At 43.7% G+C, this 13,577-nt stretch overlaps 1 pseudogene; it reads right to left on the bottom strand.

Annotated features, from left to right (window-relative positions):
- Positions 1-13,204: 13,204 nt before the first annotated feature.
- Positions 13,205-13,323, bottom strand: LOC148532195 (5S ribosomal RNA; annotated as a pseudogene).
- Positions 13,324-13,577: the final 254 nt, after the last annotated feature.

The following is a 13,577-nucleotide window of genomic DNA, read 5'->3' as shown; positions in this document are numbered from 1 at the left end:
TCTCTAGCCAGTCACGGCACAGCACTTGGTATTTAGGGAGGTTCAGAGCCTCACTTCATTGCCAGTGCAACGTGTTTCTCAGCATAGCTGAGAGAGAGTTCCCTGTGCTCACCACCTGTTACCTGTGAAACACTACCTGCCTGCCTGCTTGTCTGCTCCAACCCCACTGGACTACCCTGCATCCTCCATTACCTTCCCCTTGCCTGAGTACCTGAGTCCTGCTGTGCACCTTGCCTCCACTGACACTCTGCTGGATATTTCTTCCTCAGTCTGCATTCATTAATCAGTCACCACCTGGACAGTTCCCCTTGTCTACCACTACCTGGACATTTTCTATTACCCAGTCACTACCTGGACATTTTCCATTGCCTGTCACTAACTGGACTTTTTCCTATTTGCCTCACTACAGCTCCCAAGTGCACTTTAGTGCTGTACCCGGACTTTCTGTTTTACCACATTCATGTCTGTTAAGCCACTCATTAAAAACTCCACATTTACTTTTAAACCTACTTCAGTTTCTCCTCCTATTACCACCCCGGGTCCACAACAAAACCAGAACCTCACAAGAATGCAGCATGACACATCCCTCCCCCCTGTCAGACCTGGCATCGACAAGTGTGTATGAACTTGCCGCATGCCAGGTCTCGTGGCCAGCAATATTGAGCTTGGTACACATTGACTGATGTGTACCCAGCTGTAGACAATTAGATTGAGCATCTGAAAATCATCTCATCGGCTTGATTATTGTATAGTGTGTACTCAGTGTCACAATCTGGCTAAGGTGATTCTCTGCCATGTAATTAGAAGATGTGGACCCAGGTTGAGGAGGGAACAAGAGGTGAAGGGCCTGGATTAGTGACTTCCTTATCCACCAGTACCGGATGTTGGCGAGACCTGACCAAAGATGCGGAGTCTAACTTACTGGGAGGTGTTCACCAGAGACCCCTCCAAGCGGGATTTGGGTTTAAGCTGCACCCAGTAAGGTCACAACCCTTTGGTCAGGTATCCGGCACAAGTGGGAAAATGGAAGAACACTATCACAGGGAAAGCACAGGAGAAAGATATTGGAGGTTAGTACTGAAGTGGTGTATTGAGTGGTTCCAGTAGTGATGCTGGCACAGAAGACTAGCACTAGGAGATAGTACTTGCATAACGTACTGAGTACACACTCGATGGCTTCAGACGCAGAGCTGGCACTGAAGAATGTTATTAGTAGATGGTACTTGGATGATGTACTAAGTATGCACACTGTAACTTCAGACGTAGAACTGGCACAGGAGATAGGTATATGAACTGGTACTTGGATGGTACACACGCTGAGGATTCAGCCGCAGAGCTAGCACAGGAGATGACTCTAACAGATTGTACTCAGAAGACGTTCTGAGTACACATAACATGGAAAACCCTAGGAACAAGTCACTAGAAGGAATGGAGCTTGGAACCTGGAGCGCTGCAACAGCAACTTTACACTGGAAGTAACAACATTGTACAGGCAACCTAAGGTAGCAGTCCATTGGAGAGAGTGCTTAAAGTGGTCCTAGAGAAGTGGTGGAACTCGCACACCCCCTCGGCAATTTAAAAAAAAAACGCAGAGGGGGGTGGTCTCAAAAGAAAATAAGGGTAATGGGCGAGGAGTGGTGGAAAAAGAAAAAAGCGCTGAGGGGGGTGGTCTCAAAAGGGGAAAAGGGGCATGGTCTCAAAAGAAAGGGGCATGGTCACATAATAGTATTCCCAATTCAAATGACACCACAGTACAAAGCACAATCTCTATTCACCCCTGATTCACATTACACCACATAGTAGTGTCCCTTATTCGTGTATCACACACAGCAGTGCCTCTTTTACACAATGCCCACATTTGTGTCCCTTAAACACAATGCCCACAGTAGTAGTGCCTCTTATACAATGCCCACAGCAGTAGTGCCCCTTACACATAATGCACACAGCAGTAAGGCCACTTATGCAAATGCAATGCCCATTGTATTGGTGCCCCTGATGCAGTGCCCCCAGTAGTGGTGCCCCTTTTGCAGTGCACCCAGTAGTGGTGTCCCTTATGCAGTGCCCCCAGTAGTGGAAGTGCCCCTTATGCAGTGGCTCCAGTAGTGGTAGTGCCCCTTATGCAGTGCCCTCAGTAGTGGTAGTGCCCCTTATGCAGTGCCCACAATGGTAATGCCCCTTATGCAGTGCCCACAGTGGTAGTACCCCTTATGCAGTATCCACAGTGGTAGTGCCCCTTATGCAATGCCCACAGTGATAGTGCCCCTTATTCAGTGCCTCAATAGTGCTGCCCCTTTATGCAGTTCCCCCAGTAGTTGGTGCCTCTAGTAGTGGTAGTGCCCCTTATGCAGTGCCCACAGTGGTAGTGTCCCTTATCCAGTGACCCCAGTAGTGGTGCCCCTTATTCAGTGCCCCCAGTAGTGGTGCCCTTTATGCAGAGCCCCCAGTAGTGATATTGCCCCTTATGCAGTGCCCCCAGTATTGGTGACCCTTATGCAGTTCCCCAAGTAGTGGTGCCCCTTATTCTGTGCCCCCAGTAGTGGTGCCGTTTATGCAGAGCCCAGAGTAGTGGTAGTGCCCCTTATGCAGTGCCCCCGGGAGTAGTGCCCCTTTTGCAGTGCCCCCAGGAGTGGTGCCCCTATAGTAATGCCCCCAGTAGTAGTGCCCCTGGAGTAATGCCCCCAGTAAATAGTGCCCCCAGAAGTTATACCCCCTATAGTGCTGCTTACACAAAAAAAAACAATACTTACCTTAAGCCCCGCTCCTGCATGCCTCCAGTCCGCCTGGCTGCTCCGAGTCCTCTGAACTATGGGACAGATGTCATGACGTCTCTCCCATTGGACCTTATTCAGAGGCGGCCGTATGGTCTACGACTGCACGGCCGCCTCGATGTTTTGCCAGTGCGCATGCTCACAAGGGAGCCGGCGTAGCGTGAGACCCGCTGTGATCGACAGCGCCGGGCGTAGCGGGTCTCTTTCCAAAGGGGGCGAGCTGTTCGATGTTGATTGACAGCTCACCCCATTTGGAAGGCGGGCCGGGGAGGTGGCAGCCCAAACGGAGGCATTCCCATGGGAACACCTGCCGTTTGGGGGAGGCCCCACTGACCTCACTAGTGATGTCAGTGGAGAGCTTCCAGCTCTGACAGAGCCAGAAGCTCTCCGGGGCTTACGACAAGTGAGACCCTACCCTAGGGTCTCGTCGTAAGCCCCGATGGTCGCGATGGTCTATGACCATCGCAAACCATCACCCGAGCGGTCATTAGAGCTGTGGGTGTTAACCCACAGCCTAACGACTGCAACAGAGGCGGGCGGTCAGGATGCAAGTGGCCGCCCAGTTTCTGAGCGACCGCTTGCATCCTCCGACCGCCTCTGAATGAGGCCCATAGTGCCTGTGGGGGGAGCGGAGCCGGAAGCCAGAGCTCAAGAGAGAGCTCCAGCCTCTGGCTGTCGCTGGCACTGCGGGGAGGGAGCCTGGCACCCGATGGTAATAAAATCTCAGAGGGCGCCCGGCAAATAGAGCCTCCCTGTGACGCCGGGCTAAGGTGGGTCGGAGGAGGTGGAACTGTTTCCGTCTCCAAATAGAAGTGATGGAACGCAGTTTCGCCCCGTTCCGGCCCACTTTAACCGCTGATTGGAGGACACTGTCAGCTGACAGCAACCAATGCTACCATAGGGTAAAGGGTTAGTCAGGTGAAAACAGACTCTCATGACTGCGTCCATGACCGCAACCACAGAAACCACATCACGGAGTGAGCACATAGATGTCCTAGCATACCCCAGATATAATTCTCAGCGCGTCACTGATCACCGCAACTGGCGTTTGCCGCTCTAGAGATTAAGGGAAGCCAGCGCTGAGGTGAGTAACGGCCGATCCTAGGCCGCAACTTGACACTAGGCTTTATACTTGCAGACCAGTTTGTACTTTGATATAGCTCAAATGTTTAACCAATTTACAAATCTGTTTTATATTAAATTTTTTTGACATTTTGCCTTATCATCTCTGTAATATATTTTATTTCACTTACCCACCATTCTCTACAGCTTTGTTCCTTTCATAATAAACCAGGTATTATGTATAGTTCGCTACATTATCTGGGAGGATGACCATAGTTCAATGGATTTCATCCTAATTATGACATAATCCAAACCCTGGGGGTAAGATAGATTTGATTATCATATTGAATGTTACTTATACAGGCAGAAGGGTGAAATAATTCTGTACATGCTATACAGCTATTAACATTGATTCTCACTCATTTGTACAGATAATTATAAACTTAACCTCTATTGTATTTGTGTTTAGTGCATTAAAAGGTTTTGCTCACTTACTGTGAACCTACATTACAATTTTGTAATGTAAAGCTATTAAAGCAAACCAGTAAAACTCAACACACAAAACAATCTCAAATAACATGACAGTGTAATTATAGGTCTATAAAAATCAAAGTCCTATTCTACTTAGTTCCAGCTCCCGTAATCCAAAGGAGCGTACATATCAGTTTACAGATCATAATTCTATACTGTACAGAGAGCGACACAATGACACATGAGAGGTGTATTAATATTTTATGAGTTAACATCTGCTCTTTTTCCAGATTCCAATGATTACCACATGATACTGTAGAAGTGGACCAAGTAGGTGATATAACAAGAGTACTATACATACATAATTAGCCTCTTTGTCCTGTAACAGGGATGATTATATAAACAATGCATTTACACTTTATCTTGTCTTGCTGTCATCACTAGCCCCAAATACGGCATTCTTATATACATCTTATATAAAAAAATCATTGGTCTGTTTGTTTGTCTGTCTGGTTATGATTTCGGACACCCCAGCTCTGATTGGGATGAAACCATTGCAAGGTGGTCCAGTTGGAACCTAGTCAGGTTTTAGGGTGGGTTAGGGTTCCGGTCAGACCTCATGTTGGTGTTTGCTGGACACAACTTTGACCCGGGGAGCCTGTTCTAAGCCTTCCTCTGGATGGATTTGGACGAAAACTTCACAGAGTGGTAACATTGGTTCCTAGAAGATATGTAACCCTGGTTATGGTTTAAAAGAAGTATTGTCCTCATACATGTATGCAATATTTATAAATGTAAAATGTGTGAGGTAAAACTGTATATAGATGTATGTAATGCATGAAATGTATATTTGAGTAATGCATTGTGTGTGTAAACTTTAATATGAACTCTAAATGAGGTAAAATATGCCCCAGTGTATAGGATACACATGCACTGTAGAAGAAGGGGTGTAGTGATGTGGCTGGGAGAGATTTGGGTCCTGTTAGAGAGAGGTATATAACAGCTGTCAGCAGCAGCTGACAATTAGTCAGGAGTTCCCTTCCTTGAGTACTCACCCTCTGCCAGGCACATAGGGGTGGAGCCAGAAAGGAAGCCTTTCAATCGGGATCTGTGAGAGCAACAGTGGCTGACAAGCGGTCAGCTGCTCACAGGAAAGGAAGTAGCGGCTTCTAGAAGCTGTCTGTAATGAATCCCAGGAAGATTCTCTTCAGAAGGATAGTGCAGTTGTAACCTAGGGCAATAGATGCTAGACAAAGGTGGAGATCTGGCGGTCATGTAGCAGCCTTGAGGGCTGGAGGTGCTCTCCAAGATGGTGACCTGATGGTCACGGAATAGCCTTGAGGGCTTGGAGATACTTGGCAAGATGGTGACGTAAAAGTCTCGGAGCAGCCTTGAAGGCTGGAGGTGCTTGGCAGGGTGGTGACCTGATGGTCACAGAACAGCCTCAAGGGCTTGGAGATACTTGGCAAAATAGTGACCTGAAAGTCACGGAGCAGCCTTGAGGGCTGGAGGGGCTTGGCAGGATGGTGACCCTATGGTCACAAAGCAGCTTTGAGAGGTGGAGCTATCCCTAGAGGCAGAGCAGTGGAGATAACCTTGATATATAATATAGTCCACTCAGATGCTGTACTGCGGTTAATGCCGCCGGGATGGTGCGGCAATTGTGATGACTGAAGATGCTGCACTGTGGTGCGACAGTTTGGAGATAAGGTGTACACACACTGCAGAGGTTGTTGCAGTGTGAGGCTGAAGACCCTCGGGCGCAGCAGTGCGCACTGTGCCGCTGGAATATGACATGGCACTTGGAAGGCTGGAAGCACTCTGCAGAAAAGATAGCCGCAATGTTATGCTGGAACCACAGAGGCTGCAGTGAGGTTAATGCCACTGGGAAGTGATGCGGCAACTGGGAGATGATGTGTACACCCACTGCGGAGGTTGTTGCAGTGTTAGGCTGGAGACCCTCAGAGGCAGCAGTGCACACTGTGCCACCGGAATATGACACGGAACTTGGAAGGCTGGAAGCTATCTGCAGGGGAGATAGCAGTGATGTTATGCTGGAACCTCAGACACTGCAGTGCGGTTAATGGCACTGATATAGTAATAATATGGTAATCCCTATCGCGCACAATATCAGGCGCAGCAAATAATCCCAATAGTACCACCAATACTAAATACACATGGAAAATAGACAAATGAAAATTGCGCTCCTTCCAGGACAAGAACAAATTATATGTTATACCATACAAGAATGAATAATGTTCATCAAAGTCCCAATAGTGAATTTTCTTCCAAAACTATTTTTTTGAATTTCTCCTTCTCCACGTTCCCTTTAGGATACCTCAGTCTTAGTGGACCTCAAAAAAGAACACAGGAAATATTCCACATAGCGTAATACTGTTTAATCACCACAAACAAGCAAATATTAGTGCACTTCTAGGGGTGAGTAATCCTGCGTACCAGAGCAAGGCAAAACATATGCATGTCACAAGTAGATAAGTTCTAATATTCCCTCCAGGCCTGGATACCTCTACTCGGATATGTTTTTCTAGTTCCTCTCCTCTGGTCCTGCAGTGATTCCCCACCTTCACCGATGCGTTTCGACCATCAAAAGTCTTTCTCAAGGTGATATTACCCCTCTCTCCCTACCCCCTTTTTATCCTAAATAGACAGGAAATGACGGGGGAGGGTAGTGCACACATCAACACAAAATTTCATTAAAACATGACTTATTCCTCACAAACATACACTTTATGTGATACCATAAAATTTCTTAGAAATGATGTAATAAAAAAACATATATAAACATTAAAAAACTTTAAAACATCATACTTCCGGTCCGGAATTATCAATGTCACTTCCGGTTACCCCTTTAAAAAAAAAAAAAAACTCCCATCCACCTTTATTATATATGACACGGAGCTCTTTTCACTTCTGGTTACATTCATGCGTCTCATCTGGACCGCATGAGCCGGATGGTGCCCACACCTCCTCCGTTCCGCCATCGCTGTGTGCCTTATACTTAACATGACACCCAGCGACCAGACGGAGCTCACATTCTCTCCGATCTTAATGCGGTACAAATCATTTCCGGGTTCGCTCCTGCGTTCCACGGAGCCGGATGGAGTTAAAATCACTTCCGGTATCTCATGCGTTCCACCTGGAACGCAAACACCGGAAAACAAGGACTGTTCCCTCTCCTATAGCTTCATTTTTTCTCGCATAAATAAATAAATGTACATTACTGATTCCTTATAATATATAAAAATTCCTTATAATGAGGTTAAAACATCAATATAAATATAAATATCTAATCCTAAAATTATTTCATAAAAACCATTTAATTTCAAAGTCGCTATTCAATCACGACAGACTGGAGACGCTGACAAACACAATGAGAGTTACCAACTCTATGGAACCGGAAACATGTGTAATACGCTATCACTAGCACCCGAGGAATGCATGAGCAGGAAAGACAAAGGTGGAAGAACCAATCCAGTCCCAGCAGAGATGACGTACAGCTGAATGGAAGGACTTCATGAGTTGTGGCGTCTCTGTCTCCCAGCAACAGGTCTAAGAAAATCGCCAGGAGCACCGTTATCCATCAAGACGCGGCCGTGGCTTGTGACACTGTCCCTGGGCTGAGTGAGCAGCAGCTATAGTAAAAGAGGATCTGTGGCCGGGAGCAGCTACAGCAGCGGGTAGCCAGTAGTGAGCATCAGCATGTGCTGTTTGGCCAGCACCAGGAGGCGGGTTGATGCTGGTAGGAGGGTGCTGATCTTGGAGCTCTCCTGAGTGACATGTTGGTAGCGGCAGCAGTGCCCTACTAGCAGTGAGTAAAATAACTGCATCACATTGACATTACATGCAGCAATAGAGGCTGAAAGCTGGGGAGGCTTTCAAACCAGGACTGGCCCTGCAGCCTGGTGCTGGTTCTTAAATTATGGTGAAACCCTACTCATTTTGTTCCCCCTAGTTTTTAGGAACCAGGACTGGCTGACACTTTTGGGGTGGGGGACCCCACATCAATTTTTTTAAAAAATTAACCATTACAACACACTTTCAATTCATAAACATACACAAATCACACTGATTTGTGTATGTTGGATTGCTACTCACAGCTCTGGAGTTTAAAACTTCTATTGAGTCCCCGATTTGAGTGTAAAATGGCTGAATTTAGCAAAACGAATTATGGTAAATTCACGATTTAGGCCCATATTCAATGTGGGGCGAAAAGTCTGAGCTCGGACTTTTCGCCCTCATCGCCGTTTTTTCAGGGATAAAGTATCGGACGCATGCCTGTTTTATCCCCTTATTTAAATAGGATACGGTGAAAATGGGACCCGGCGGAAAGGTAAGTATCGAAAAATCCAGGGAATTTTCAGGAAATGTTCCTGGCACCCCCTTAAGATGTCCAGACATGGGGGATCACTATGGGTACCCCCGTTATTCCCTGCTGAAGGTAATCAGGGTTTTTAAATAGCCGCAGCATGGTGCATAAATGCGCCTGTGAAGAAGGGGTGAAGAATACCACTTAGCTTTTTGTTTTTTGCACAAAAAAAAACTACTTCCATCAAATTTGGAGTACATGAAAATGGGTGCAAGCATATTTTTAAGTCCCTAAAGTGAATTTTGAAAACTCTTCAAAATTGCACCTGCCACTTCTACCCGCATTTTTGAAAACACCTGCCGCATACATGGGGACCCCCCTGATTCAATTTCGCTAGTTTGCAACTTTGTTCCCCTATTTTTTTTTCAACCCCAAAATTAAAGTAAATTTTTTGGGGTATCTTGATGGTTTTTTTTTTATACAGATTACATTTAGGGGACCCCCCAGGGCTGCAGGCTATTTATTTTAAGCCTGCACCCTTAAACCCCAATTCTGCACTTTTTTTCGCCTGGTAGTACATGGTGATAATTTATCCCCGATTTTCAACAATACCTTTTCGCTCGGCGAAAAGTCTTTGAAATTGAATACGGGGATAATTGAAATAGGCGAAAATGACGTCATCAGACTTTTCGCCTCAAATTGAATATGGCCCTTAGGCAGAAATGAGTGAAAAGTACTTCCAAATTGAGCCGATGGTGATATCATTTCTATTGCAAAAAACGGCCAAATTTGCGGCATAAAACCACCCGATTTTAACCTGAAAAAATTAACAAATCACCCAACTTTAATGATGGTAAATTCCCGATTCGCAAAAAAGTGATATTATCACCTGAGAATGCAAATCGGGACCAACACGAATCTTAGTAAATTTACCCCTAACACTCTCTCAAATTACCGTCCTATCTCCCAGCTCCCATGCCTCTCCAAGCTACTTGAGAGACTTGTCTACACCCGCCTCACACACTTTCTTAACTCACACAACTTATTGGACCCACTTCATTCCGACTTTAGTTCCCAACACTCTACAGAGACAGCACTGACTAAGGTAATAAATGATCTGGTCACTGCCAATGCTAAAGGCCATTACTCACACCTAATTCTTCTAGATCTCGCTGCTGCTTTTGACACTGTTGACCACTCTCTTCTCATACAAACACAACGATCCCTAGGTCTTAAGGATACAGCCCTTTCTTGGGTCGCTTCCTACCTATCTGATCGCTCTTTTACTGTTCATTTTTCTGACTCTGCCTCCTCTTTGCTACTTCTATCAGTTGGAGTACCGCAAGGCTCTGTCTTAGGTCCTTTGCTTTTCTCAATCTACTGTATACTGTACCTCTCTTGGCAAACTAATCCGCTCTTTTGGATTTCAGTACCATCTGTATGCAGATGATACTCAAATCTACCTATCCTTCCCAGATTTATCACCATCTGTATTGGTCCGTGTCACTGAATGTCTTTCTGCCATTTCCTCTTGAATCTCATCTCGCCAGCTGAAACTTAATATTTCTAAAACAGAATTAGTTATATTTCCACCGGTCAATAACAGTTACCAACCTGATCTCTCTATCACTGTTGATAACTCGACAATCTACCCTGCCCCACAAGCTCGCTGTCTTGGTGTCATCCTTGACTCTGAACTGTCCTTTGTTCCCCACATTCAATCTGTCTCAAAATCATGTTACATACATCTAAAAATATATCCATAATTATATAATATCTCACACAAGACACTGCAAAAACTCTAATCCATGCACTCATTATTTCCCGCATTGACTATTGCAATAGTCTCCTTACTGGTCTTCCTAAACACCGGCTATTGCCATTACAATCCATTATGAATGTAGCTGCGAAGCTTTTCTTCCTTGCCAAACGTTCATCGTCTACTGTCCCGCTCTGTCAGTCCCTCCATTGGTTGCCTGTTTTCTATCGTATTCAATACAAAATACTTTTACTTACACATAAGGCCATTAAACAAACCACACCAACATACATCTCTTCACTTATCTCAAAATATCTCCCAACCGACCTCTCCGCTCAGCACAAGATCTGCGTCTCCCCATGCATTACTTGCTCCCATTCACAGTTACAGGACTTTCTTCGGGCTGCACCCACTCTGTGGAATGCCTTACCATACACAACAAGACTTTCTTCTAGTCTCCAATCCTTCAAGCGTTCCCCCATGAAAACTCACCTCTTCAGACAAGCTTATCAGTTACCAGGACCACCCACATAACCTTCATAGCTTTCATGTCTTATTACATCCCCTTTCACAATAAACACATAACCTCACACATTGTCTTTCTTTCACATCCTCCTGACAGTGTGACTGGATCATGCAGCCCACCTTGAAACTCTGCATTCTGGCTGGACCAAATTGCAATATATAACACCTATCCTTGCCTATTTCCCTATAGATTGTAAGCTTGGGAGCCAGGCCTTCTTGCCTATATATCTGTCTGTTATTACCCAGTTTTGTTCTATTAATGTTTCCAATTGTAAAGTGCAATAGAATACGCTGAGCTATATAAGAAACTGTTAATAAATAGATAAATAATAAATATATATATATATATATATATATATGAATATACCAAAAATGTGTCGGCGCCACCTTAAAGTTTTCTAGAAGATCAAATACACAAGAACCATATAAAATACGTACTCCCTTAGTGTAAAAGGTGTCAGCTAAAACCAAACGTAAAAGGACTTTTGGATGAGCCCTATTTTTAAAATGTTGCAAATGTGTTAGGTGACCAGCGACTTACATATATAGTGAAAGTGTGTAAACATAAACCAGTGAATATACCATACACAGTGTAAACTATATAATCACAATTTATTGTTATAAATTTTAAAAGGGTATATATCTCTCTCTAAATCCTGTGCATACAAGCACAGATGATTCAAAACAATCATGCAAAACAATGATTCAAAACAATGTGCAAAAGAGTGCTAATAAATATTTAAGATGACGTTATAAAATACATTTCATACTTATAAATACATCTTAAAAACAATAGGAGTATATATATTTAAATATTTAAAAAGCCAAAAAACACAAAGGGATCAGTGGATAAAACCAAGTAAAAGAGAATATTTTTAAAAAATTCTTTAAAAAAGTGCAAAGCTTTTTCTAAGAATACAAATAGGAAATTTCCGCAAAAAGTGCTTATCTGTATAGTTCATTCAGTCATAAAGGCAGCTACCCAACGCGTTTCATCCATAAGACTTCATCAAGGGGATACTAGTTTAGTGGGGTATTCTCCTATTTATACCCCTACACCAGCTCGCTAGAGATCAGGCCCCCGCATCACTTCCTGTCTGGCAAATAAGGAAGTTCTAGTCAAATTCAACTTTTTATAGGCTTCCAGCCATGATTTATATCGATAATGTAATATTCTATATTATTTTTGGACTTTTCATGTATTAGAAAAAATGTATATACATATATAAACCAAATGCATATCGTGCACGGGCAACTTCCGCCCTTTTCTCCTGTGTACTTCCGCCCTTAAAGTTTTCCTTATGTGTAATCGAGTCCCATACGAGAGGGGGACACGTGCTCACTGGCCGCGTCATATCCGAGCATGTGATTTCCCTTCCAATGGCACTTGTTACTCGCGTCCTCACCGCGCTGCCACTTCCGCCCTTTTCTGGAGTAGTACTCATGCCGATTCCGCGTCGTCATTTCCACCCTTCGTAGGGTTATGCTTCTGGCATGATATGCGTCTCCTACAGCCCCGGGTGATGTCATCAAGTCCGTGTTGCCCATTCATCGTGCGGCATCATGTAAACTGTAAAGGGCTGCAATTCCGCCCTTTTGCCAGTATAGTTCTTCTTCTTCGTACAGCAATCTAATAGCTTCAAAGATATTAATATACATTAGACTTCATTACCACTTAGAGTGTATGTAGCCAATATGGGATAATAAATATAATAAATATAAAAATAATGAGATATATATATATCGTTTGTGTCAAAAATGTAGGGTGTGAATGTGGACAAATATTATTTATGCAGGTCTTATAATACCAAAGGATGGTGTTGACTAGGACAATTTAACTATTTGCTGAGCTCATGTTCAAGACTAATGTTCTCAAAATTCAGATTTGTTGTGACTATATTATAGAAAACCTGAACAGAATGTATGAAAGTTCGCTAATACCATAAAAATAATGAAAAAGCACATGCATGGAAGTTCTATATATAGAAGGAGTTCCCTTATGCCTTATTTGAAATTCAATACTGTATAAAAATTATTGGACAGAATATATAAAAAAAAATTTTAAAGTTATGTGATGAATTGATTGAACTTATAAAAAATATATAAATATATATCCATAGTCTAATAATGTCCGTAATGCTCCACAATTTGTAACTCCAGGCTGTTCAATAAATAAATAAATAGATGAGATCTTCATTATTCTCCAAGTTTTTCTGACTCGTGCGTGACCCAAAGTCTTAAAAAAAAAGGGGGGGACTGAGTGGCTATTTAATGCCCTACTGGGGATATCATATACTACAACACTGGGTATTCCAAGGTGGTCCCCCATCCAAGTACTGACCCAGCCCAATTGTGCTTAACTTCCAAGATCAGACGAGGTTGGGCGTCAGTACAATGGTAAGGTTGTAGATACTTAATAGATACCCACAGCTACCAACTCATCCTTTATAAGAAGGGGGCAATTTCATAGCTTTCGTTAAAGCCATTTGGAGTCATAGGGCCAAATGTAATAGGGTGTCAGTTTAGAAAATGTGAGAGTTTAGCAGTAAACTCTCACATTGGTTGAGTTTTATCTTCAAAATGGGAAAACATCTGAATGAGATTTTAAATCTTGAGAGTTTTTTAAGTCTAAAAAAACATGCAAGTTCGCTCTGTTACTTTGTTT

Source organism: Taudactylus pleione, unplaced genomic scaffold (assembly GCF_031769625.1).
Source record: "Taudactylus pleione unplaced genomic scaffold, aTauple2 ptg000082l, whole genome shotgun sequence".
NCBI lineage: Eukaryota > Metazoa > Chordata > Amphibia > Anura > Myobatrachidae > Taudactylus > Taudactylus pleione.
Note: the sequence above shows the minus strand (reverse complement) of the source record. Positions and strands in the feature narration are given on the sequence as shown.